Here is a 25,822-nt window from a genome sequence, read left to right on the forward strand (position 1 = left end):
TGTTGTTAGAGGTGCACCCATTTCAGGCAAGTGGGGTGTATTCCATCATGTTTCTGACTTACTCCTTGTAGATGATGGACAGGTTTCAAGGAGTCAGATGGGGAGTTTCTCACCACAGTATTCCTAGCCTGTGACCAGCTCTTGTAGCCTGTGTTTATTTGGCGAGTCGAGTTCAGTTTCTTGTCAATGATAACCCCCAAGATGTTGATAGTAGGGGACTCAGTGATTGTAACATCACTGAATGTCAACAGTAGTGGTTAGATGATCTCTGTCTGTGTGCATGTCCTGGGGCTTTGGTGACTTTGTGAGTTCTGATTGTATTGTGAAGGTGTATGTATATTGTACCTTTAAGAGAGCTAAATGCAACAGAATTACCTGACAGCACCAAGCGTTCTGAAAAGAGGTATAATATAACCTTTTGATCCAGCAGGTAGTATAGCTGGTTGCCTGGAGACAAAAAGAGATTCAAATTAGGCCAATCAGTTTAAATTATGCCCTGAAAAATACGAAACTCCAATCAAGTCTGAATTTAGTATATTGGCAATCTCAAAAACCAGTGACACAATCCGATGCTTTGGGTGGGGGGGGGGTGCGGTATAAGACCGGGGAAATTTGAACAGTTGGAAGGAGAACTGCCAAGCCAACAACATCTGCAAACTGCCCAGAGAATAGCTCTCTTAATCAATCGGTAACCGTTATTGATCAGTAACCTATGAAGCAGAATCACCAAGAAGAAGGAAAGCAGACAGGAATATAGAGAAGAAGCAAAAGCTTCCTGGTTTTGAGATAAGACATTTTGTTTTGTAAACCTTAATCGGGGATTTTTTTGGACTAATATTATAGAAGGGAAGGTAAAAGATAGGTTAGAAGAAGGGATTGTAAATAGTTGTTAGTTAATTATTCTCTGTTATACTTTAAGCAATAAAGTTGTTAATTTCTACTTTAACTAGTTTTTGGCCTCTTGAATTTTCACAGATTACTTCATGGGATAAATCTTTTCTGTGTTGCTGCTTTAAATTAAGCAGGGGTGTTTACCTTGTGTCATAACATTTGCTTCAGTAACTTTTGTGGTGACCTCGGAGTAGTAGGTTTGAGAATCTGTACGTGTTTCCAAGTGGTTGTAACATCTTTGATAAATTTAGAAAACAGTATATATATTCTATTCAAAATAATAATGGAATTTAACAAATTATATGCAGGATTGTAAAAATTCTACTTCATGATTCTAATTCAGTACTTGTTCTTAAATGCTTGAACTGTGCGAGGTGATGAACATGTTAAGACCCCAAGTATTAACTGGAATTAGATTTTCCAAAAGAAATATCCTTTTCAAACAGCTGTGAGAAATCTTAAAAAAAAATTCCTGAAAAGACATTCATTCCTATCTCCTTTTTGACTCGAGTGAAACATTCAGCAATAACTTTACGAATAGAGGATTCAGTGATAGCAGAAATGTGAGACTGCCCAGATACAGATTAATTATGTCAATTCGAAAGTAGAATCTAGACTAAAAGGAATGACGATAGAATCCCCTCTAGCAATTATTGTTCTCCAATTCCTGGCCACTCTTATGACACAATTATGAACTTTAGGCATACCAAGAGTATGATCGACAAATGACTTAGTTGCGAACCATTATGCAATGAATTGTTCTCAGTGGAACAACAAGGACTTTGACTTAAAGAATGACAAAGAAAGTTAGAAAGGAGAAGATGGTAATGCTGATCAGGTAGAAGGAATTTGACTCTTTGCAAGAAAGTTCAACACATGCATGAATGTTTCAGTTGCACACTTATTCAGTTGCAGCATATGTATGACCACAGTGTGTGGAATTGATTGATGAAAATGTTATTGAAAAGGCACCATGGTCACTCAGTGGTTAGCACTGCTGCCTCACGGTGCTAGGGATCTGGGTTCGATTCCACCCTTGGATGACTGTCTGTGGAGTTTGCACGTTCTCCCGTGTCTGCATGGCTTTCCGCCCGGTGCTCCAGTTTCTACTCTCAGTCCAAAGATACGTGGATTGGCCATGCTAAATTGCCCATGGTGTTCAGGGATGTGTAGGCTAGTTGTGTTCACCATGGGAAATGCAGGGTTACAGGGAAGAAAGGGTAGGGGGACGGATATGGATGGGATGCTGTTCGGAGGGTTGGTGTGGACTAGTTGGGTTGAATGGCCTGCTTCCACACAGTAGCGATTCTATGATTCAATGAAAATTCTTTAAATGATGAGGGCCAAAGTAATTTGGAGGATTTTGAAAGTCCTATCAGGTTCAAGTTTGTGAATAATGTAGTGTTTAAATCACTTAGAGTGGTGATTCCTGTAACACCAGGGGTAGATCACTTTATCAGCACAAATGTTTTGTCAAATAAAATAGCGTTACTGTTAAGGCTATATGTGAAAAACCTTAAATGAATGTGGACATGGAACATAACAAGACAATTGTTTTTGGAAGTTAGTGCATTTACAATTTACAAATCTGGACTTCATTACATTATTTTAATAAGACCAAATTTCTTCCCTTGAATTATTAAACAGCTATTATTAGCACTGGGAGATGGGAATTGCAAGGCAAAAGTGCTTAATTATTTTAAAACTACATCAGTGGTAAAATGATACATGTAAAAAAAATAGGAGAACCTAATTACAGCCCTCAGTGAGTCTTCCCATTAGTGAGAGACTGAAACAAAGTTGTGGCAATGCCATTGAAAAATGCATCGGTTCAATGACGTACCAACTGTTAATTGCCAAGTATTGTTTAAATTTCAATTCTGGTTCAACGCTGGTTGATTGAAATTAGGCAAGGCATTACCTTGAGTGACTATGACCTAATCTGTTGAGTTAAAACTGGTGTAGTGTGTTGCATTCTTTCAGTTGGCTTGACAATCTTCTACCAATCAGAGTCCACTTGCCAACCAAACCATGCCCTCACATACAGTTCAAATGTTATTTTTCATTTACACTGGTATTCTTGTAAATTTTCTTGATGATGCAAGATTAAAAGCTTCATAAAAGATTTTTTTCAGTAATGCTAAAGAGAAAAGAGTAACATTGGTTAAGATAATGGAGAAATGGAGAAGGACTGGACTGGGACACAGGCTTAATTCCTAATGGAAAATTATGGTGGTATTTGACAACAATGAATTTAAGGATGTGTCAGAAAATAGTAACATTGTGGTAATAAACATGGTAGCATAAAGTTGTTTTGGGTAATGGAATGTTTGAAAGAGATTATGCGTTTGGATAATATGCTGTGTAAAATCCTGGTGGATGGCCAAGTTTTAAATTAACATCTCCCTTGCCAGGGGCAGCCCATGTGAAGAAGTCACAGCAAATGGTTGGTGGCTACATTACATATCAATTATTTTTTGGGAGAAATCTGAAAATTCCTTCAGTAATGAGTGATCATACCCTAGCTTATGAATAGTCTACAAGTAATGCTGCTCATTCAATGTACTTGAACGCCCTTCATGCAAGGAGCAGATCAGTCATAAAGGTTGAGGTTTCACAGAAAATGCAACAAGTCCTTTGGCTCACTGCTGACTACAAGCATCGAGCTAGACTTATCCCATTTATCTGCACTTCCTCCATAGCCTACGGCTTACCAGGGGAAATTGATAGTTGTCAGGTGTCTGGCACTGTGGCTCAGAAGGGAAAGGGGAGGAATAGAAAAGCGCTAGTGGTAGGGGACACAATAGTTAGACGGATTGACAGAAGATTTAGTGGTTCCCTTTCCTCCCCCTGACTGTAACCCAACTGTCCTTATCCTGTGTCTGAGGGGTACCACCTCCCTGTTCATCCTCTCAAGTTCCCCCTCAGCCTGCCGGATGATCAGCAGTTCATCCAGCTCCGGCTCCAGTTCCCTAACTCGGTTTTTGAGGAGCTGGAGTTGGGTGCACTTCCTGCAGATTTGGCCAGTGGAGACATGTGTCATTCTGCAGGGGGAACCTACAACTGCCCTATCAGTCATACCCCGCTAATCTGAAAGCCCACACTGAACTAAACAAGGAAGAAGAAAAAAGAAAACCTGAAAAACTAACCAAGTTTACAGACTCTTATTAAAGTTAGAGGAGGTGGGAGGGAGACCCTAGGCTCTCAGGTTTAGATCTCACCCACTGAAAAAAACAATCACTTACCCTTCCCAGAATCCCTTGCTTCTCTCTGCCCTCTCTCCTCGCCACTCTGTAAAAAACGAGACAGTGAGGTGAAGAACAGGCAGCGAGTGCAGGTTAACACATGGCTGCGCAGCTGATGCAGGAGGGAGGGCTTCAGATATTTAGACCATTGGGATGCCTTCTAGGGAAGACCTGTACATGAAGGATGGGCTGCACCTGAACTGGAGGGGCACAAATGTCCTGGATAGGAGATTTGCTTGTGTGGTTCTGGAGGGTTTAAATTAGTTTGGCGGGAGGTGGGAACCAGAGCTATATATCTGAGGGGGGGAGGGGGTGGAAGTTGTAGATGAGGCAGTGACAGGATGTAGTGAATATATTGGGGAGGTTTTTCATGTGGTGAAACAAAGTGATCAGTTAAAGTGTGTCTGCTTTAACGCAAGGAGTATCAGAAATAAGAGCAATAAACTTAGAGCATGGATCAGTATTTGGGACTATGATGTTGTAGCCATAACAGAGATGTGGATTTCACAGGGGCAGGAATGGTTGCTAGATATTCCAGGGTTTAAAACATTTAATAAGAACAGGTAGGGAGGGAGAAAGAGAAGGGGATGTAGCATTGCTAGTCAGAGAGTGCGTAACAGCTGCAGAAATGAAGGTTGTTGAGGAAGGTTTGTTTACTGAGTCAGTATGAGTGTAAGTTAAGAACATCAAGGGAGCAGCCACCTTACTGGAAGCTTTCTATTGACTCCCTAATAGCAGTAGGGAGATCAAAGAACTCATAGGATGGCAGATTTTGGAAAAATGCAGATGTAGCCGTGTTGTTATGGGTGACTTCAACTTTCCCAATATTGACTGGACCTCATTAGTGTAGATGGTTTAGATGGAACCGTTTTTGTCAGGTGTGTTCAGGTGGGTTTCCTTACTCAGTATGTAGGCAGGCCAGTGAGGGGAAGGACCATTTTGGATTTGGTGCTCAGCAATGAGCCAGGACAGATGTCAGATCTCGTGGTGGAAGAACACTTCGATGACAATGACCACAATGCTTCATATTTACTGTAGCCGTGGAGAGGGAAAGGAGCAGTTACCATGGAAAGATATGTAATTGGGGAAAAGGAAATTATGATGCTATCAGTAAGGAGTTAGGAAGTACAGACTGGGAGCAATTGTTCCACAGAAAGGGCACAACAGACATGTGGAAACTGTTTAAGTAGCAGTTGTCATGAAGTGATGCATAAATTTGTTCCTCTGAGACAGGCAAGAAGGGGTAAGATTAAGGAGCCTTGGATGACGAGAACAGAGGAGCTTCTTGTCAAGAGGAAGAAGGCAGCTTACAGAAGGTGGAGCATAGCATAGCTTAAGAGGATTACAAGCTTACGAGAAAAGAGCTCAAAAGTGGATTGAGGAGAACCTGGAGGGGGCATGAAAAAAGCTTGCTGGGAAGGATTAGGGAGAACCCAAAGGCATTTTACTCATACGTGAGGAATGTAAGAATGATCAGGGAGAAGATATGGCCAGTCAGGGATAGTGTAGGGAACTTGTGCATGGGGTCTGAGCAGATAAGAGAAGTCCTAAATGAGTTTTTTTGCTTTGGTTTTCACTAAGGAAAGGGACCTTGTTGTGGATGAGAACTTTGAGGAGCTGGAAAAACAGGCTTGAACAGATAGAGATTGAGGAGGTTGATCTGCTGGAAATTTTGGCAAACATTAAGATTGATAAGTCCCCAGGGCCAGACCAGATTTATCCTAGATTGCTCCACGAAGAGAGAATGCAGTTTGCTCAGCCTTTGGCGAAGATCTTTGCTTCCTCACTCTTCACGGGAGTCGTACTGGAGGATTGGAGGGAGGCAAATGTTGTGCCTCTTTTCAAGAAGGGTAATAGGGAAACCCCTGGCAATTACAGACCTGTCAGTCTTATGTCTGTGTGGTCAGCAAGGTTTTGGAAATAATTCTGTGGGATAGGATTTTTGACTATTTGGGAAAGCATAGCATGATTAAAAGCAGTCAGCATGGCTTTGAGGAGCAATTCATGCCTCACAAAACTTATTGAGCTCTTTGAGGAGGTGATGAGACAGGTTGACGAAGATCGGGCAGTGGATGTGGTACATATGGACTTCACCAAGGGATTTGATAAGGTTCCCCATGGTAGGCTCATTCATAAAGTCAGGAGGTATGGGATACAGGGAAATTTGGCTGTCTGGATTCAGAATTGGTTGGCTGATGGAAGGCAGAGAGTGGTTGTAGATCAAAGTATTCTGCCTGGAGGTCAGTGGTGAGTGGCGTCCCACAGGGCTCTGTTCTTGGGCTTCTGCTCTTTGTAGATTTTATAAGTAACTTGGATGAGGAGTTGGAGGGGTGGGTTATTAAATTTGCAGATGACACAGAGGTTGAAGGTACCATTAATAGTATTGAGCACTGTTGCAAGCTGCAGCGTGACATAGACAGGATGCAGAGCTGGGCTGAGAAGTGGCAGATGAAGTTCAACCTGGGTAAATGCGAAGTGATACATTTTGAAAGGTCAAACTTAAATGCTGCATATAGGATTAAATACAGGGTTCTTGGCAGTGTCTTGATCTTGATCAGCAGGATCTTGATGTTCAAGTGCATAGATGCCTCAAAGTTGCTGGTTAAAGCACAGCAGGTTAGGCAGCATCCAAGGAACAGGAAATTCGACGTTTCGGTTTTTCCTCAAGGACAACAAAGAAAAGTTACCACCAAAATAACATACATCTCAGAAATAGTCAATAAGAGAAAGAAATTTGCTATTTTAGGGAGAACAGCGAAAGCCAGCAGCAAATTCGAACAATGGCTAGATGTGTAAGATAAGGGAGAGGAATGAAGACCCCTGGATTGACAAAGTGAGGGAAAGATTTTGAAGGCAGAAAATGCAGTGCAATTTCTGAAAATGGAACCGGAAGTGAATATAGTCCTTGGAAAAGATCTCAAACTTTCAAAAAGAGTTCTGATCATAGGAGGGAGATCTTCCAGGAATAATCTAGAACAAGTCAGGAAGGCAAGTCGATGTCATAGTTTGGTAAGGAGAAGGGAGAAGCTGGAAATGCCATGAGAAGTACAAATCTTTATAGATTTAACCTCAATAGATTTTAGTGGCGACAAACAAATTCGAAGATAAATTGATAAAGGATGTCAAGCAAAGAATTTGCTGGATACATTGAAGTACCAAATGGGAGACATTCAACTTTATTATCTAGTTGGATTTGCTCGGAAAAGATGCTCCTTGATGGGATGTATAAGTTGAAAAACAGACATGTGGCACAGGGTTTCAATGTGTAACTTGGTAGTCACTTTATTCGAGTGAAATCTGCTACATCAGGAAAAGTGACGTTGAAAGTCTGAGCTGTTTTACCAACATACACATGGCACTGTAAGTCAGTTGATATAAAAACTGAATTTTGCAAGGAGAAATGTTCAAAGGCAAGTATTTTTTAAATCACTGAGAAGAGAAAAAGGCAAGTGATATGGAAGAAATACGACAGAAATTAAATAAACATGTTTATGGGTTGAATGATGCGGCAAGTGTGTAGGATTTCCCAGTTAGATCCATCACGCTGAAAGTATTACATTCAACTGAAAGTAGACTCCAGCAATGTTCTACTAGTACTGCAAAGAGAAATTAGCAGGTATTTTTTATCATGTAGGTTAATGCTTTTCTGCGTGGTGATTCTGTAGAATTAGCATATGTGTGATACATAGCATAAAAAGGGAATTTAAAATTGGAAGTCAGACTTCAAGGCTTTTAAAAATATGGAGCTAGATATAGACAATGATATTCAGCAGCAACCGCAGGCTCTCCTGAACCCCCCGGAAACCTGACAGACTTACAGGAATTGGCTGCGGCGATGGAGAGACTTACCTTGAAAATTGGGGCTGCGAATGAGGAGATCCATGGGAGATTCGTGCCCAGGTCCAACCTATCGCATCCATGTTGCAGAAGCATAAACAGGAGATCCAGGGCCTCGGGGAGCGGCTGGAGGAGGTGGAGGGTTGAACTAAGGCCTCAGAAGCTGCGATGGAGGCCTCATCCAGTCGGATCCAGGTGCTGGAACGAGAGGTGCGGGCCTTGCGAGACCATATTGACGACCTTGAAAATCGGGATCAGAGGATAAATCTCAGAATTGTTGGGTTTCCTGAAGGTGAGGAAGGTGAGCAGCCAGTCAGCTTCTTTGAAAACTGGCTGCCGAAGTTTTTGGGCCTTCACATCGAGTCCAGCAGGCTGCAGATTGAAAGGGCTTATCGGGTTACAGCACACAGGTCAGGGCGAGTGCAGTGCCCTGCCCGGTCCTAGTGCACTTCCATTCACCTAAGGACAAGCAAAAAGTGAAAGAATCTTCTAGATTACTGGGAAATGATCCACAGGCTGTCCAAGGGGTCAAAAATCATGTTTTTCTAGGATTTCTCTGCAGCTTTAATTCAAAAGAGGAGGTCCTTCAATGAAGGCTGAGGCTGAGGAACCTGTACATCCAGTACTCTATGAGATACCCAGCAGTGCTCCGTTTCAGCCACGAGGACTCAGTTTATACATTTGACTCAGCGGATAAAGCTAAAAACTTTGTAGAAACTTTAAAATAGACAGATTAGCTTGAAGAATGTGGTTAATGTTTGTTCTCTTTTCCTTTTTTCCCCATGTTTTCCCTTCCTTTTTTAAAATTCCTTTCTTTCTCCCTAATAATTTCTTTTTTGGAAAGGGGGGAGAAAATCCTGGAATAAGTTGTTCCTTTTTTTTAAACAACTGGATTTTCTGATGGGAAATTTTGTGGATGTTCTTTGTTGTCTCTCGCCTTTGTTTTGTTTGTTCTATTTCTCTTTTAGTCACAAGTAGGGGTGAGATGAAGCCAGGGATGGGTGGAGTGCTCATCCTGACTTTGTCTTCTTTCTGTCGATTCAAGGATCATCTGCTTGATTTTTGTTTGGCCTAAGCCTGGGTTTGAAGGAGCTGTGAAGGAGGGGATGTATGGGGTGAGTGCCCCCTATAGGCAGGGGGAAGAGTCTTCCATTCAAGGTTTTATAGTTGGTTTTCTTTGTAGTTTTTTTGTTAGTAATAGTTGTTTATAGTTTTGATTGAGTAGTTTTTGTATATATAGTTCTTCGACTCTGTGAGTCTTTATTTACTTGTGCTTGTACCTGATACATGGGGAGGAATATGGCATTTTAAATGTCAACTGTCCACCAGCACATCCCCTTAAATTTTTGATTAATGCTTTCTCTAAGTTAAGTGATTTTGGAACACGGCACATTATTATAGGAGGGATTTTAATTGTCTTTTGGACTCCCAAGTGTTTCTTTGCAGACCAAGCAGGTGATTGACTTGTGCGAGGAGTTGGGGCTGGTGGATATTTGGAGATGTCTTCACCCTACCAACAGGGACTCCACTTTGTTTTCGAACCCACATAAATGTCACACAAGGATTGACCTCTTTCTGGCTCCCTTGGCCCTTCTGGATTTGATTACGGGTTGTAAAATTGGGAATACAGCTGTCTCTGATCACGTGGCAGTATATTTGGAGGTTCAGGTCAAGAGTGAAGGGATAGGTTTGCGGCACTGGCGTTTGAACCCTTTTCTTCTTAAGGATTCCAAATTTGTGGAATACATTTTGAAGGAGCTTCAGGAATTCTTGACTATCAACTCAGGCACAGCTAGTAGTCCATCAATGCTATGGGAGACCTCAAAGGCCTTTGCTAGGGGATTAGCTATTTCCTATACGGCTAGCTGGAAACGACAGGAGGAGGAACAGCAGCATCTACTTGCAATGCATTTTGCACAGCCTTCAGTTTCTAAGCTACAGCGGATCATGGCCCTCCAGGCTGCCTTGAATTCAGTACTGACAGAACATGCAAATAAAGAACTTGCTTTTGCTAGGCAAAGGCTGTTCAAATATGGTGATAGGCCAGGGAAGTATTTAAATTACCTGACTAGGAAGAAACGTGCTCCCAATTCCATTACTGCAATCAGAGACAGTGTCAGGGTCCTTACATACGATGCTAATAGGATTAATGAGGCTTTTCGGAGCTTTTACTCTGAGTTGTATCGGTCTGAAGGTTGCGAGGACAGGAGGGCTAAAATGGAGACTTTTTTAAGAACCTGGACCTCCCAGGGGTAACCTTGGAACAGGCCTCTCTGTTTAATGCCCCCTTGACAGTTCAGGAAGTACAGGAGGCAGCTAGGCAACTTCAGAGTGGGAAAGCGCCTGGCCCTGATGGTCTCCTGGGTGAGCTTTATAGGAGATTATAGGGATTCTGTCAGGGCAGATGTTGGAGATGTACAATCACTCCTATATGTATGAATGCCTACCACCACCTTTTAGAGAAGCTAATATTTCCTTAATTCATAAGAAGGGGAAGGTATCTGAGGATTGTGCCTCATAGAGACACATTTCTCTATTAAATTCAGATTTCAAGATTCTGTTCAACATCCTGGCACTAAGATTGAAAAAGGTGTTGCCCCATATTGTTAAAGAGGACCACACAGGCTTTATAATGGTCTGTAGGTTCTTTAATAATATTAGAAGATTGCTGAATATGATCCAAGTTTGTCAGCAACAATTGAATAAGGGGTTGGTGATTTCTTTAGATGCAGAGAAATCATTTGACCAGGTGGATGGCCGTATCTTTTTTATGTCTTAGAAAATTTGGGTTTGGTGGGGTCTGTGTTAGTTGGATGGATGTTTTATATTGCCACCCTCTGGCCGCAGTCAACACCAACGGGGTGAAATCTGGGAATTTTAGGATTGGTAGGGGTAGTCGGCAAGGCTGCCCCCTCTCACCTTCTGTTTTTATCAAACCCGATGACCTCTCCACTCCATTTGATACAATGTATCAATTCATTTGGGGCTATTTCAGGATATGAGATTTACTTTGCAAAATCGGAGGCTATGCCTTTGGGGAACCTTAAGGATGTGCCAGAAGTTGAAGGTGGCCCTAAATTCCCTTTTAAGTGGTCACTGGTAGGGTTCTGATAACTATGCATTTTTATTACCCCCAACTTTAATCTGTTATTTCGGAGTAACATTGCTTACTTGCTCAACAATATTAAACAAGATCTCCAGAGATGGGAGGCTCTTCCAATTTCATGGCTGGGCATAATGATTTGGATGCGAGCATAAGAGGTGCAGTAGTACATTTGCAGATGACACCAAAATTGGAGGTGTAGTGGACACCAAAGAGGGTTACTTCAGATTACAACAGGATCTTGATCAGATGGGCCAATGGGCAGAGAAGTGGCAGATGGAGTTTAATTCAGATAAATGCGAGGTGCTGCATTTTGGGAACGCAAATCTTAGCAGGACGTATACACTTAATAGTAAAATCCTAGGGAGTGTTGCTGAACAAAGAGACCTTGGAGTGCAGGTTCATAGCTCCTTGAAAGTGGAGTTGCAGATAGATAGGATGTGAAGAAGGCATTTTTGTATGCTTTCTTTTATTGGTCAGAGTATTGCGATCAGGAGTTGGAAGGTCATGTTGCGGTTGTGCAGGACATTGGTTAGGCCACTGTTGGAATGTTGCGTGCAATTCTGGTCTCCTTCCTATCGGAAAGATGTTGTGAAACTTGAAAGGGTTCAGAAAAGATTTACAAGGATGTTGCCAGGGTTGGAGGATCTGAGCTTTAGGGAGAGGCTGAACAGGGTGAGGCTGTTTTCCCTGGAGTGTTGGAGGCTGAGGGGTGACCTTATAGAGGTTTACAAAATTATGAGGGGCATGGATTGGGTAAATAGACAAAGTCTTTTCCCTGGGGACAGGGAGTCCAGAACTAGAGGGCATAGGTTTAGGGTGAGAGGGGAAAGATATAAAAGAGACCTAAGGGGCAACGTTTTCACACAGAGGGTGGTATGTGTATGGAATTAGCTGCCAGAGGAAGTGGTGAAGGCTGGTACAATTGCAACATTTAAGAGGCATTTGGATGGATATATGAATAGGAAGGATTTGGAGGGATATGGGCCGGGTGCTGGCAGATGGGACTAGATTGGGTTGGGATATCTGGTCGGCATGGACGGGTTGGATCGAAGGGTCTGTTTCCATGCTGTACATCTCTGTGACTCTATGACTGTTCTTTGTTTGCTTTATCCCGTGCGTATGCTCCCTATAATGTTTCCCAGGTCAACGCTTCTGAAGCTTATGGGATGGTTTGGTTCCTTTTTCTGGCATCGTGGATGGCCCCTCATCAAACTTCCTAAATTGCAGTTGCCTCATGTAGGGGGAGGAGTTGATTTCCCAGACATCAGGCGGTATCAATTGAATTCTCTACTGTCCTTTTTCTGTGATTGTGTAGGTAATGATCCAAACTCAATATGGCTGTATACTGAGGCCTCCCAGGCAAAGTGCCCTCTTATTAGTCTGTTGTTCATGGATAAAATGAGGACAGTTCTGGAGCATTGTTGGAACCCAATTGTCATTCATACATTCAAGGCATGGAGGGTGATGCATCAGAGTGAGAGTTGCTTATCCAAGACTTTGCCACTTACGTCTATAGTTGGCATGCCAGGATTCTGACCAGGGATGATGGACTCAGGGTTCAGACGATGGGCAGCGAGAGGAGTTTCTAGTTTGGGAGATTTGTCTGAGGGGGAGGTTATGATATCTTTTGAGCAACTATGCCGCAAATACGGGTTGTCCAGCAGAAATCTTTTCCATTTTTTTCAGGTTAGGGATTTCATCCAGAAGAAGACTACGCTTCTCACTAAGCCCTATAAACTCAATACAGAGAGGTTGTTGCTATGTTCCACAAGCACCCTTTCAGTTATTGCCTTCTATTGCCTGCTGGATGGCAGGGCCTGGCAGATTTTAACCGGTTATGTGAGGTCTGGGAGCAAGAGCTAGAAGTGGTGATCTCTTCTGAAACATGGGAGAATATATGAGTGAATGGTTGAAAGATCTCAATCTGTAATAGGTCATGCGCTTTGCAGTTAAAGGTTCTGCACAGGGCTCATCTGGCACCAGACAGTTTGGTGAAGTTTAAAAAAAGGGCATCTTCAGTGTGCCCCAAATGTAAAGTAAGTGTAGGTACTCTTACCCATTGCTTCTGGACATGCTACAAGCTCCCTGTTTATTGGAGCACTGTCGCAGGGGAGATGAGGAAGGTATTGAGAACTGAAGTCAAAGTAGACCCGATATTTCTCCTCTTAGGTCTACCGAATTTACCGTCTTTAGATGAGCACGGGAAGAAACTATTTAATATTCTTGTAAACTGTGCACGGAAGAATATTCTGATGAATTGAGTGTCTGAGAACCCGCAGAAATTAATTATGGAGCACATTCCCTTGGACGTTTTTACAGACATGGTGCACCACACAACAGACCATTTTTATAAGACATGGCAACCCTACTTGAGTTATTTGGATATAGATTTGTCAGTTATCTTAACTAGGGCATTTGTTTAACCAGGTTTGTCAAGCTGTGGTAATACATGTATATATACAATGTTCCCGTTCCTTTGTTTGAGAGCTTTGCGCCAAGCATAGCTGTTCTGCATTTTGTGTTTTTTGGGTTTTTTTTGCTTTTCTTTCTTCTTTTTTATCTATTAGTTATTTACTTATTTATTGGTGTTGCATTGCACAGTGTTAGGGTTTGTTTTGTGTTATAGGGTAGGTTAGTAGTTAGTAGACAGTAGTTGTATTGTAATTTGTGTTTTTTTTTCCTTATTATACTGATATTTGTTATTGGTTGTATTTTTCAATAATTTATATGTTTGTAAAGTTTAAAAATTTTGCTAATAAATATATTTACAAAAAACAGGTAATTAAAAGTATCTTTGCTATGGCAACATCATCATGAGGAGAAACTATAGATACAGGGATATATTTATCCAGTATTCTAATAAAATCCTATGTGGTCAGTATTCTAAAGAAAGGTTTCATGAAAGCTATATTATACATATGTGGTGCTTTTGAAATTGGATTTCAAAATGGAGGCAGATGGAGATGGATCAGTTCTGTGTAGATATTATTTAAAAGGTTAACATTAGTGAGGAACAGTGACTAAAATGCATCTTTTCCAAGAAAACCTGGCATTGATGCTGATTGCCTTGAAAAACACCTATGGTATTAGTATGGTAAAATGTACAGTTGGGTTTACAGCAGGGAGAATAAAACATGTTACATTTAATTTTGAATTCAGAACAGAAGATTCAAGTCTTGATTTTTGATTTTTTTTTACAATCAGTAAAGAGGAAAAGGTATCACAAAAAGGCATCCTATAATTTTGATGAACTAAAATGGAATATAATACTGAGTTCCAACAGAAACAAGAGATTGGAAAGATGAGAAAGCTTTTGGCTTTATTCATTTTATTGGACAATAAAATATATATCTAGCATGACATATTATATATATAATATGTATCAACCTCACTCTGACCTGCATTCTCTCTTCATTGTAACTTCCACACACTCTCTTTCTCTCGCATGTACACACTTTCTCTCTCGTGCAGGCAAATGTTCTCTCCCTCTCTCACGCATATGCATAATCTCTTGGAATATTGTGTGCAGTTCTGGTCTCCATCCTATAGGAAGGATGTTGTGGAACTTGAAAGGGTTCAGAAAGGATTTACAAGAATGTTGCCAAGGTTGGAGGGTTTGAGCCAAACAGAGAGGTTGATTACGCTGGGGCTGTTTTCCCTGGAGCATTGTAGGCTGAGGGGGTCACCATATAGAGGTTTATAAAATCATGAGGGACATGGATAGGGTAAATAGACAAGGACATTTCCTTTAAAAGGCATTTGGATGGGACATGAATAGGAAGGGTTCAGAGGGATATGGCCCAAGTGTTGGCAAATGGGATTAGATTAATTTAGGACACCTGGTTGGCATGGACGAATTGGACAAAAGTGTCTGTTTCTGTGCTGTATATTTCAATGACTTGATGACTCTTAGTTCAGATGAACCCAGAATTCACTTCACATGATAGAACAAGTTTCTCTTAACAGGAGAATTGACAGTATTTTCAAACCCGTCACCTGAGCTCCACTCTAAAATATTTCAGCCTCCTAGTAGGAATAGTTTGAATAGAATTTCAAGTTGTTAGACATGAAAAAATTTTAAGCCTTTCATGTCTGATGTTCCTGATAAAGGGCTTATGCCCAAAATGTCGACTCTCCTCCTCCTCGGATGCTGCCTGATCTGCTGTGCTTTTTTAGCAGCACACAGCATCTGCAATCCTCATTACCTCCTGATAAAAAGTTTACATCATCAAATTGAGAGGGGCATGCCAGTGGATTTAGAAATAAATTGTCACCTAAATTCAAGAAAAGGAAACTGAGGAAAGTATGTTAAGTAAAGATTTAAAAATTATTGGAGTCATAATTGTCTGGAATTTAGTCTGTGTAATGCATTAGCGTTGGGAAAAGGTTGACACTTAGTTTTGATGTTATATTAAGATCGTTTTTATGTTTATCTCTTTTGTGTAATAAACATATGTTCTAGTGTTAAATAACATCTGCAGTCTTATGTTTGTGACTAACCAACATGTGAACCAGCTGTAAAATTAAAATCATCTTGCAAGGCAAGATTCATTCCGGAGTCTGACTTATCCAGTATTATCATCATCTGGATCATAACCACCTTGGCAACTCTTCTTGGAAGAATGCATATTTGACAAAGTATGTGAAGATTGACCTTGTCAGCACAAAGGAAGTATTAGAAAGAAAATAGATTTCCAAAAGAAAGTGGATTCACACAAGTCACCACTTCCCAGATGGTTTCACAAAACGTGTGCCTGTGCCAAGAATTATTGGACATCCTCAAAGAGGGGCACCTCCTGGTGGTTTGAAGAGTTATAGAAGAAAAATAAAACTGCTCCGGGTTTACAGTTTTTTTGTTCTAAATAAAGGTAAATATGGGAGGTTGAATGTATTTTTTGAATGTGCACGAATGTTTCATGTGGTAAAAGCAAAATAAAAAAAATAATTTTGTTTACTTTTTAATAATATTTTTTCTTTTTAAATCTCATTTACCTCACCATTTGTTTGTTTTAAAGAAAAGAGAGGAACCAATTTATATAGGAAGTAGCTATGTGTGGTCCTTTGGCATATATGGCAGTGTTCCAAACTATGGTGCAGTTAGTCCAAATTGAAGTCCCACCTATCTTGAAGACATGTCTTAACATATCCAAACAGATTGATTAAAAAAAACTTGTAGCAAGGAGCTATGCAGCTAAGTGGTGTTTATTTATTATATCTACTCAATCGACTAATTAAAGAGGGAATAACTAGGATTGGCAAGTGAAAGGAGCTGTAAGACTGAGTATTTGCTGAACTCTATATACAAAAAAGGTATCTTGAATTTCTGTCTCACCAATTGATAAGACCCTGATTGACATATATTGCTACATTAAAGTATAAAATATCTTGAAAAAAGTGTTTGAAAAAGAAACTTAATGAGCTAATCTATTACAATCTGTTGAAGTTGCCTGCTACCCTTTCTTTTGTTTAATTTTTCTTTTTGACAGACATTGTTCAGAGTTTGTAGCAGTTATAACAGATACATGAGTATGACAAACACAGAGAATCTTAGAGGAACGTTGCACATCTGGCAATATTTGTGGAGAGAAAAACACAGTTAATATTTTGAGTCTGAAAATGACCCTTCTTCAGAACTGTACCATTACTTGATAACAACTTTTTGTAACTTGTACTCCAGAACAGTTAAATCCGTTGTATCTTGAACTATATCTGGAAGATGTTTGAATTATTTAGAGAATGTCAAAGAGATCCAGTCATGGGGTTTAGAGGGGTCGGAGTTTGTTTTATTCTAGTACATGTGTTAAAGATTTTCATGGTTCATATTAATATCATTTTGGGAAACTGCATTATATACATGACATGCATGGGATAAAGTTGAAAATAAAATTGCCTTTAATAAAGTGAAATGGCCTCTAACATATTTCAAGATGTTCAGATTCACTTTCGCTTTAGTTTTTTGAAACCGGCCAAAAGTAAGACTCAAGTGACTGGATAAAGACTTAAAAAAGAACATGATGGTACAGTTTTTCAATACAGAGAGTGCTTTGTGTGTGGAATGAACTTCCAGAGGAAGTGGTGGATGCAGGTACAGCTATAGCATTCAAAAGACAATAGGTTTAAATACATGAATAAGAAATGTTTGGAAGGATATGGGCCAAGCTCAAGCAGGTGGAGCTCGTTTAGTTTGGGATTATGGTTAGTGTGGATTGGTTGGACCAAAGGGCCTGTTCCTATGCTCTATGACTATATCATAAAAACTAAGAGCATGAGTAGGCAATTCAACCCTCAAGACTGCTCCATCAATTCACATAATTGTGGCTGACCTCAACTTCACTAATTGTTAGTGATTTCACAAGATGATTATAGGGTGTTATAGTTGAGCTCCACACACTTTTATTGAGGGGATAAAAATTAATATGACTGGTTGCATTGCAAGCGAACATAAAAGTAATAAAAATAATAAAGATGTACAACAGAACAAATAAAACAAATATGATTTATTCAGAACCAAAAGGGCTAGCAAAAGATGGTTTATACGCTGTTGACAAGGCGAGGAGCAGTGAATCAAAGAGAATATTAGAGTGCCCAGAGCAAAAGACAAAAGGAATGCTGATGGTGGTAATGTGAGTGAAATGTTGAATGTAAAAACGGCAAATAGGTCAACTCTGCTGAAAGCAAAGTCAACAAGATGCAACCAGGGGATAGTGAGGGGATGTAAGAAAAATGGAGGACATGGGTCATACTGTGAAGTTATGAAACTCAGTGTTAAGTTCCAGAGGCTGTCAAGTACCTAAGCAAATAAGGAGGCTTTGTTTCTCTAGCTTCTATTGAGCATCATTGGAACACTATAACAGGAATGTTATCATGGAGGATGAAGGATAGGAAGTTCTGTGACTGATGGAGGAGTGGACTGAGGAGTCACATTGGGAATGCAGAAGGCTGATAGGGAAGGGAAGACCATTTTATGTACTCATGTACTACTGGAGATGGTGAAAATGGCAGAGGATGATCCTTTGAACATGGAAGTTTGTGGGTGAAAAGTGCAAACAATGGGAGCCCTATCATTATATAGGGGTGGGGGGAGAAGTGTTGAGGAGAAGGGGTGAGGACAGAAGTGCAGAACACTGACAACCACGCAGGGTTAATTTCTCAGTTGAGGAACATGAGGACTTATTGGAGGTACCCCATTGAAGGTGGCAACATTGGAACAGAAGTGATGGAGAAGCAGAAAAATAAATGGATTCCTTGGAGAAGGCAGGCTGTGAGAAGGTGTAACCGTAAAACTGGGAGATGTGGGTTTGTAGGGGATATTGGAGGATAGTCTATCCTGAGAAATAGAAATAAAGTAAAGGGAAGGATAGGCAGCATCAACAGTGGATCAGGTGAAGGTGAAAGAAGGATGGAAACTGGAACCAAAGATTAGTCATTTTTTCCAATTCCGGATGACAGCTGAAAGTGACGATGATGACATAATGGACGTATTAGATGAGGGTGAGGGACCTGAATATGATTTGATCAAGCAATGTTCCACATACCGCACAAAGAGACAAGCATAACTGGGATCTATGCAGGTGTCCATACCACTCCTTTGATTTGGAGAAAGCAAGATGAGTTGCAGGAAAATTTGTTCCAAGTGGGAATGAGCTCAGCCAGGTGAAGTGGCTGGTAATGGTTGGGGACTGTTCAGGCCTCTATTCAAGGAAGAAACAGAGAACCTCAGGCCATCCTAATGTGGGTTAGATATGAAGATGATGAGTATATCCATGATGAAAAGGATGTAGCCTGAGGCGAGAAACTGGAAATTATGGAACTAAGCGTCCTCACAATCTGTTCCACTCACTTCTCCTCCTCCGTTAACAGCAGAATAACATCATTTTTACAGTCTCTTTTATTGCTGAAGTGCTTTTGTATTAGATTTTTAAAATTAGAATTAGAATTCCTACAGTGTGAAAACAGGCCCTTCAGCCCAACAAGACAAACCGACTCTGAAGAGACCCACCCAGACCCATTCCCCTACCCTATAGTTACCCCTGACTAATGAATGTAATCTACACATCCCTAAACACTATTGGCAATTTAGCACAGTCAATTCACCTAACCTGCACATCTTTAGATTGTCGGAGGAAACTGGATCACCCGGAGGAAACCCATGCAGACACAGGGAGAATGTGCAAACTCCACCTAGGCAGTCGCTCAAGGCTGGAATCAAGCCCGGCTCCCTGGCACTGTGAGGTAGCAGTGTTAACCATTGAGCCACTGTGCTGCCCTTGAAGTATTTGGAGTATTAAATTTGCTTTCTGGCTCAACAGATGCTGCCAGTCCCGATGAGCTTTTCCAGCTCTCTCTTCCTTTCAGGTTTTTTGACTTATCTTCTATTTTAATTTTGAATACATGTACTCCAACCTTTATGTTCCCTAATTATGGGAAAATATATTTGAGGCTTTAAAATGTGTCGAGAGAACTGATTCATCTTTGTGCAGTACAGAATATGAATAACTTCAAATCAGTTGAATTTAATAATTGAATCAAATTTACCTATGTGCATGAAGTGTAAAATGAAAATATACTCCCAATTTTGGCTCTTTCAATCTTTTCCAAGAACAATATACAAAATGCACTAAACACATGCCTTAATACTATGTCAAGACTAGACGATGAGCACACTTCCCTTTTACTACTTAATTCTACTAAAGCTCTCTTTCTTAGAGTCAAAGAGACGTCAGCATGGAAACAGACCCTTTGGTCCAACACTTCCATGCCGACCAGATATCCCAACCCAATCTAATCCCACCTGCCAGCACCTGGCCCATATCCCTCCAAACCCTTCCTATTCATATACCTATCCAAATGCCTCTTAAATGTTGCAATTGTACCAGCCTCCACCACTTCCTCTGGCAGCTCACCCTACATGTACCACCCTCTGTGTGAAAAAGTGGCCTCATAGGTCACTTTCATATCTTTCTCTTCTCACCCTAAACCTATGCCCTCTAGTTCTGGAGTCCCCGGCCTCAGGGAAAAGATTTTGCCTCCGACGCTCCAGGGGAAACAGCCCCACCCTGTTCAGCCTTTCTCTATAGCTCAAATTCTTCAACCCTGGCAACATCCTTGTAAACCTTTTCTGAACCCTTTCAAGTTTCACAACATCTTTCTGATAGGAAGGGGATCAGAATTGCACGCAACATTCCAACAGTGGCCTCACAGATGTCCTGTGCAGCTGCAACATGACCTCCCAACTCCTGTACTCAGTACTTTGACCAATAAAGGAAAGCATACCAAACGTGTTCTTCACTATCCTATCTACCTGCGACTCCACTTTCAAATAGCTATGAGCCTGCACTTCAGGGTCTCTTTGTTCAGCAACACTCCCGAGGATCTTACCATTAAGTTTATAAGTCCTGCTAAGATTTGCTTTCCCAAAATGCAGCACCTCACATTTATCTGAATTAAACTCGATCTGCCACTTCTTATCCCATTGGCCCATCTGGTCCAGATCCTGTTGTAATCTGAGGTAACCCTCTTCGCTGTCCACTACACCTCTAATTTTGGTGTCAGCCGCAAACTTACAAGCTATACCTCTTATGCTCACATCCAACTCATTTATGTCAATAACAAAAAGTAGAGGACCCAGCACCGATCCTTGTGGCACTGGTCACAGGCCTCCATTCTGAAAAACAACCCTCCACCACCACCCTCTGTCTTCTACCTTTGAGCCAGTTCTGTATCCAAATGGCTAGTTCTCCCTGTATTCCGTTAAATCTAACCTTGCTAATCAGTCTGCCATGGGGAACCTTGTCGAATGCCTTACTAAAGTCCATATAGATTACATCTACCACTCTGCCCTCATCAATCCTCTTTGGCACTTCCTCAAAAAACTCAATCAAGTTTGTGAGACATGATTTCCTATGCGCACAGCCATGTTGACTATCCCTCATCAGTCCTTGCCTTTCCAAATACATGTACATCCTGTCCCTCAGGATTCCCTCCAACAAACTTGCCCACCACTGACATCAGGCTCACTTCTTTATAATTCCCTGGCTTGTTCTTACCATCCTTCTTAAACAGTGGCACCAAGTTAGCCAACCTCCAGTGTTCCAACACCTCACCTGAGATTATCAATGATACAAGTATCTCAGAAAGAGGCCCAGCAATCACTTCTCTAGCTTCCCACAGAGTTCTAGGATACACCTGATCAGGTCCTGGGGATTTATCCACCTTTAACCATTTCACTACATCCAACACTTCCTCCTCTGTAATCCGGACATTTTGCAAGACGTCACCATCTATTTCCCTACAGTCTATACCTTCCATATTCTTTTCCACAGTAAATGTTGATGCAAAATATTCATTTAGTATCTCCCCCATTTTCTGTGGCTCCATACAAAGGCCACCTTGCTGGCCTTTGAGGGGCCCTATTCTCTCCCTAGTTACCCTTTTGTCGTTAATGTATTTGTAAAAACTCTTTGGATTCTCCTTAATTCTATTTGCCAAAGCTATCTCATATCCCCTTTTTGCTGTCCTGATTTCCTTCTTAAGTATACTCCTACTTCCTTTATGCCCTTTTAAGGATTCACTTGATCTATCTTGTCTATACCTGACATATGCTTCCTTCTTTTTCTTAACCAAATCCTCAATTTCTGTAGTCATCTGGCATTCCCATACCTACCAGCCTTTCCTTTCACCCTAATAGGAATATACTTTCTCTGGATTCTTGTTATCTTATTTCTGAAGGCTTCCTATTTTCCAGCTGTCCCTTTACCTGTGAACATCTGCCCTTAACCAGCTTTAGAAAGTTTGTGCCTAATACTGCCAAAATTGGCCTTTCTCCAATTTAGAACTTCAACTTTTAGATCTGGTCTATCCTTTTCCATCATTATTTTAAATCTAATAGAATTATGGTTGCTGGCCCCAAAGTGCTCCCCCACTGACACCTCAATCACCTGCCCTGCCTTATTTCCCAAGAGTAGGTCAAGTTTTGCACCTTCTCTAGTAGGTACATCCACGTACTGAATCAGAAAATTGTCTTATACACACTTAACAAATTTCTCTCCATCTAAACCCTGAACACTATGGCAGTCCCAGTCGATGTTTGGAAAGTTAAAATCCCCTACCATAACCACCCTATTATTCTTGAAGGTAGCTGAGATCTCCTTACAAGTTTGTTTCTCAATTTCCCTCTGACTATTAGGGAATAGTCTATAATACAATCCCAATAAGGTGATCATCCCCTTCTTATTTCTCAGTTCCACCCAAATAACTTCCGTGGATGTATTTCCGGGAATATCCTCCTTCAGCACAGCTGTAATGCTATCCCTTATCTAAAATGCCACACCCCCCTTTCTATCCTTCCTGTAGCATTTGTATCCTGGAACATTAAGCTGCCAGTCCTGCCCATCCCTGAGCCATGTTTCCGTAATTGCTATGATATCCCAGTTCCTAACCATGCCCTGAGTTCATCTGCCTTCCCTGTTAGGCCCCTTGCATTGAAATAAATGCAGTTTAATTTATTAGTACTACCTTGTCCCTGTCTGCCCTGACTGTTTGACTCACTTCTGTTCTCAACTGTACCAATATCAGATTGATCTCTGTCCTCACTCTCTCCTTGGGCCCCCCTACCTTACTAGTATAAATCCTCTTCAGCAGCTCGAGCAAATTTCCCTGCCAGTATATTAGTCCCTTCCAATTTAGGTGCAACCTGTCCTTCTTGTACAGGTCACTTCTAACCCAAAAGAGATTCCAATGATCCAAAAATGTGAATCCTTCTCCCATACACCAGCTCCTCATCCATGCTCTATTCTCCTATTCCTCCCCTCACTAGTTTGTAGCACTAGGAGTAATCCTGATATTACTATTCTCGAGGACCTCCTTTTTAAATTTCTGCCTAACTCCCTGTAAATTCCCTTCAGAATCTTAATCTTTTCCCTTCCTATGTCATTGGTTCCAATGTAGACAATGACTTCTTGCTGGCCCCTCTCTCCCGTGAGAACATTCTGCACCCTCTCTGAGACATCCTTGATCCTGGCACCAGAGCACCAACATGCCATTCTGCTTTTTTGCTGCTAGCCACAGAAACATCTGTCTGTACCTCTGTCTAGAGAATCCCCTTCTGAGAATCCATCACCCCCTACATTTTCCAAAACAGCATACCTGTTTGAAATGGGATATCCACAAAAGACTCCTTGCTAGCTGCCTACCTTTCTTACCTTTCCTGGAGTTAACCCATCTATGTGACTGTATCTGAGACTTTCCCCCTTCCTATAACTGCCATCGATCACATACTGTTGCTGTTGCAAATTCCTCATTGCTTCTAACTGTGTCTCCAACCAATGCATTCAATCTGATAAGATTTGCAGCCAACAGCATTTATGGCAGATATAATCCGCAGCAACCCTTAAACTCTCTTTAAACTCCCACATCTGACAAGAAGTACATATCACTCTATCAAAGGCCATTTTTGCTCCTTCACAATCTACAGACCCAGAAATTAACACCGTCTTATTCCTCTACAAACACTGCCCCAGGTTAAATTAATAGTTTTGGCTTATATTTTAAGTTTAATCAAGAGATATATCTCCAAAAACATATAATCAATAAAGAACCCACTCTGGTCACTACTGCAGATTCTCTGTCAGCCACACTTAAAACGAAGAACTTATCTGATTCTGTGCTGTGAACTTCGCCCAACGGTTCCTCCAAGATTAGTTGTGAATTTCACTGTTTGTTAATTTTCCCAGATGCACTCCGATGTCCAATGATACATGAATTCAAACAGCAAAGACAGTAAATGTGCAGGTTCTCTCTCTCTCCTGCAATGATCTCACCATGTGCTTCCTTTGACTGTTCTTCTTCTTTGAAAACTGCTGTTGTTTTGCCTTTTTTTTCCAAAGTTCCAAAACAATGCAACAGCATATGAAACAGTATTTGCTGCTCCTAAAATTTGAGAAAATCACATCCAGCACCTAAAATACCTCAAAAAAGGAGCAGTTGTTACAGCCAGAAATTTTTCCCGTCCTCCATCTCTCTCAATCTGGTCTCTGCCTCTGTGCTCTTGTCCTCTGCATACTTATTCTATTTGCCTTCGCCCTCTGTGCCTTTGGCCCCTGTACTCTCGCTCTTGACTTGTACGTTCTGTCCCTCTGTGCTCTACCCTTTTGTCTTCTGCTCTCTCACCATCCATGCTTTCTTTCTGCCTGTTAACTTCTGTGGGCAAAGTCGTGCATTCATACACAAATTAATACAAAGGATTCCAACTCAAGCCCATCTCCATCATAATGTGGCATACTTGTGATGTTTCACAGAGAAATATAAAGGTATTATCTTGTTGTCAATCTGAACCTACCCAAGCAATTTATCACACTAATCGGATTAACGGGCACCTCTGCAGACTTGCTGTTTCCACCAAGACATCAGCATGTTTGCAGTGTGTTTTTAGCTTTGATCTGGGAGCTACATGAATAATCCAAATTCCTGATTGTGATAACTTTTACGGGTGGCCCGGTAGCACAGTGCTTAGCACTGCTGCCTCACAGCACCAGAGACCGGGGTTCAATTCCCACCTCAGGCAACAGTCTGTGTGGAGTTTGCACATTCTCCCCATGTCTGCATGGGTTTCCTCCGAGTGCTCCGGTTTCCTCCCACAGTCCAAAAATTTGCAGGTTAGGTGAATTGGCCATGCTAAATTGCCACCTAGTGTTAGGTAAAGGGGTAAATGTAGGGGAATGGGTCTGGCTGGGTTACAGTTCGAAGGGTCGGTGTGGACTTGTTGGGCCGAAGGGCCTGTTTCCACACTAAGTAATCTAATCTAAACTGTAGACCTATCAAAACTTGGTTATCCATTTTCACATCTCTACTCTTGCCCTTATTATATGAACACAAGTTCATGGATTGTAATTATACAAGGTCTGTTTACCATTTTCTAAACCAGGCTTTTCTGTTTATTTTCTGTCCACTTACTCCTATGTTTTCTATATCAATGTATAGAATGTGTAAGAAACCCATATAAATTTCATTACGTATGTTAATCCTTCATGCTAATCCTGAGTCCCTAGCCTAAAAGTTACTTTTTCTCAATATAAAATCTGATTTCAAACATTCACAACAATGTTCTGAATTTACAGTCTCAAGAAAAATAATTTGGAGAACAGTAGTGATGCTTGCTATGTTCACAGTGAATATTGAAAACATCTCTGTCTGGCTTTTAAACGATTTTAAGTTTGTTGTGAAAATGGTGATTAAATAAGGTGAAGGACTGTTTTTAGTTATCTCACACAAGTATCTGACACTTTATGAATACAGCTGATATTAAATGCACTGCACAACTATGTTTGAGTTATGTTTTAGTAGCTAAGATTTATAATGTCTCGTATTGACAGTTGACCAATGAATTGTGCTTTATGCTCCCTTAAATAATTTCAAATAGTTCTCCTATTTCCTGAAGTTGTCAGGTGATTTTTGTGCCACCAATAATGAAGTGCTTGTGCTTTGATTTAATGGAGCAGTTTTATTCTTTTGGGAATACATTGAATTTAATCACTATGTGGGCATTGTAATCTTTTGTTAAAATGAAAGGAAGTTCAATGGAGGTAGTTGTGCCCTTGATCAACTCTGAATCCTATAACATCTTTTTTAGGTTGTTAAATGATTTCTTAAATTAATTTGTTTGCTTTTTATATTTAATATGTGTGTGATATTATTTCTTTACAAACATTGACTCACCCAAATAATATAAAATGATTTGTATTTGAAC

General features: G+C 40.8%; 1 protein-coding gene across 1 annotated transcript in view; it reads left to right on the top strand.

The window, feature by feature from the left end:
* The window catches only part of atrnl1b (attractin-like 1b), a 904,204-nt gene that overhangs the window by 273,636 nt on the left and 604,746 nt on the right, over positions 1 to 25,822 (top strand). The window lies entirely within an intron of this gene.

This window comes from Hemiscyllium ocellatum, chromosome 22 (assembly GCF_020745735.1).
Source record: "Hemiscyllium ocellatum isolate sHemOce1 chromosome 22, sHemOce1.pat.X.cur, whole genome shotgun sequence".
Classification (NCBI taxonomy): Eukaryota; Metazoa; Chordata; class Chondrichthyes; order Orectolobiformes; family Hemiscylliidae; genus Hemiscyllium; species Hemiscyllium ocellatum.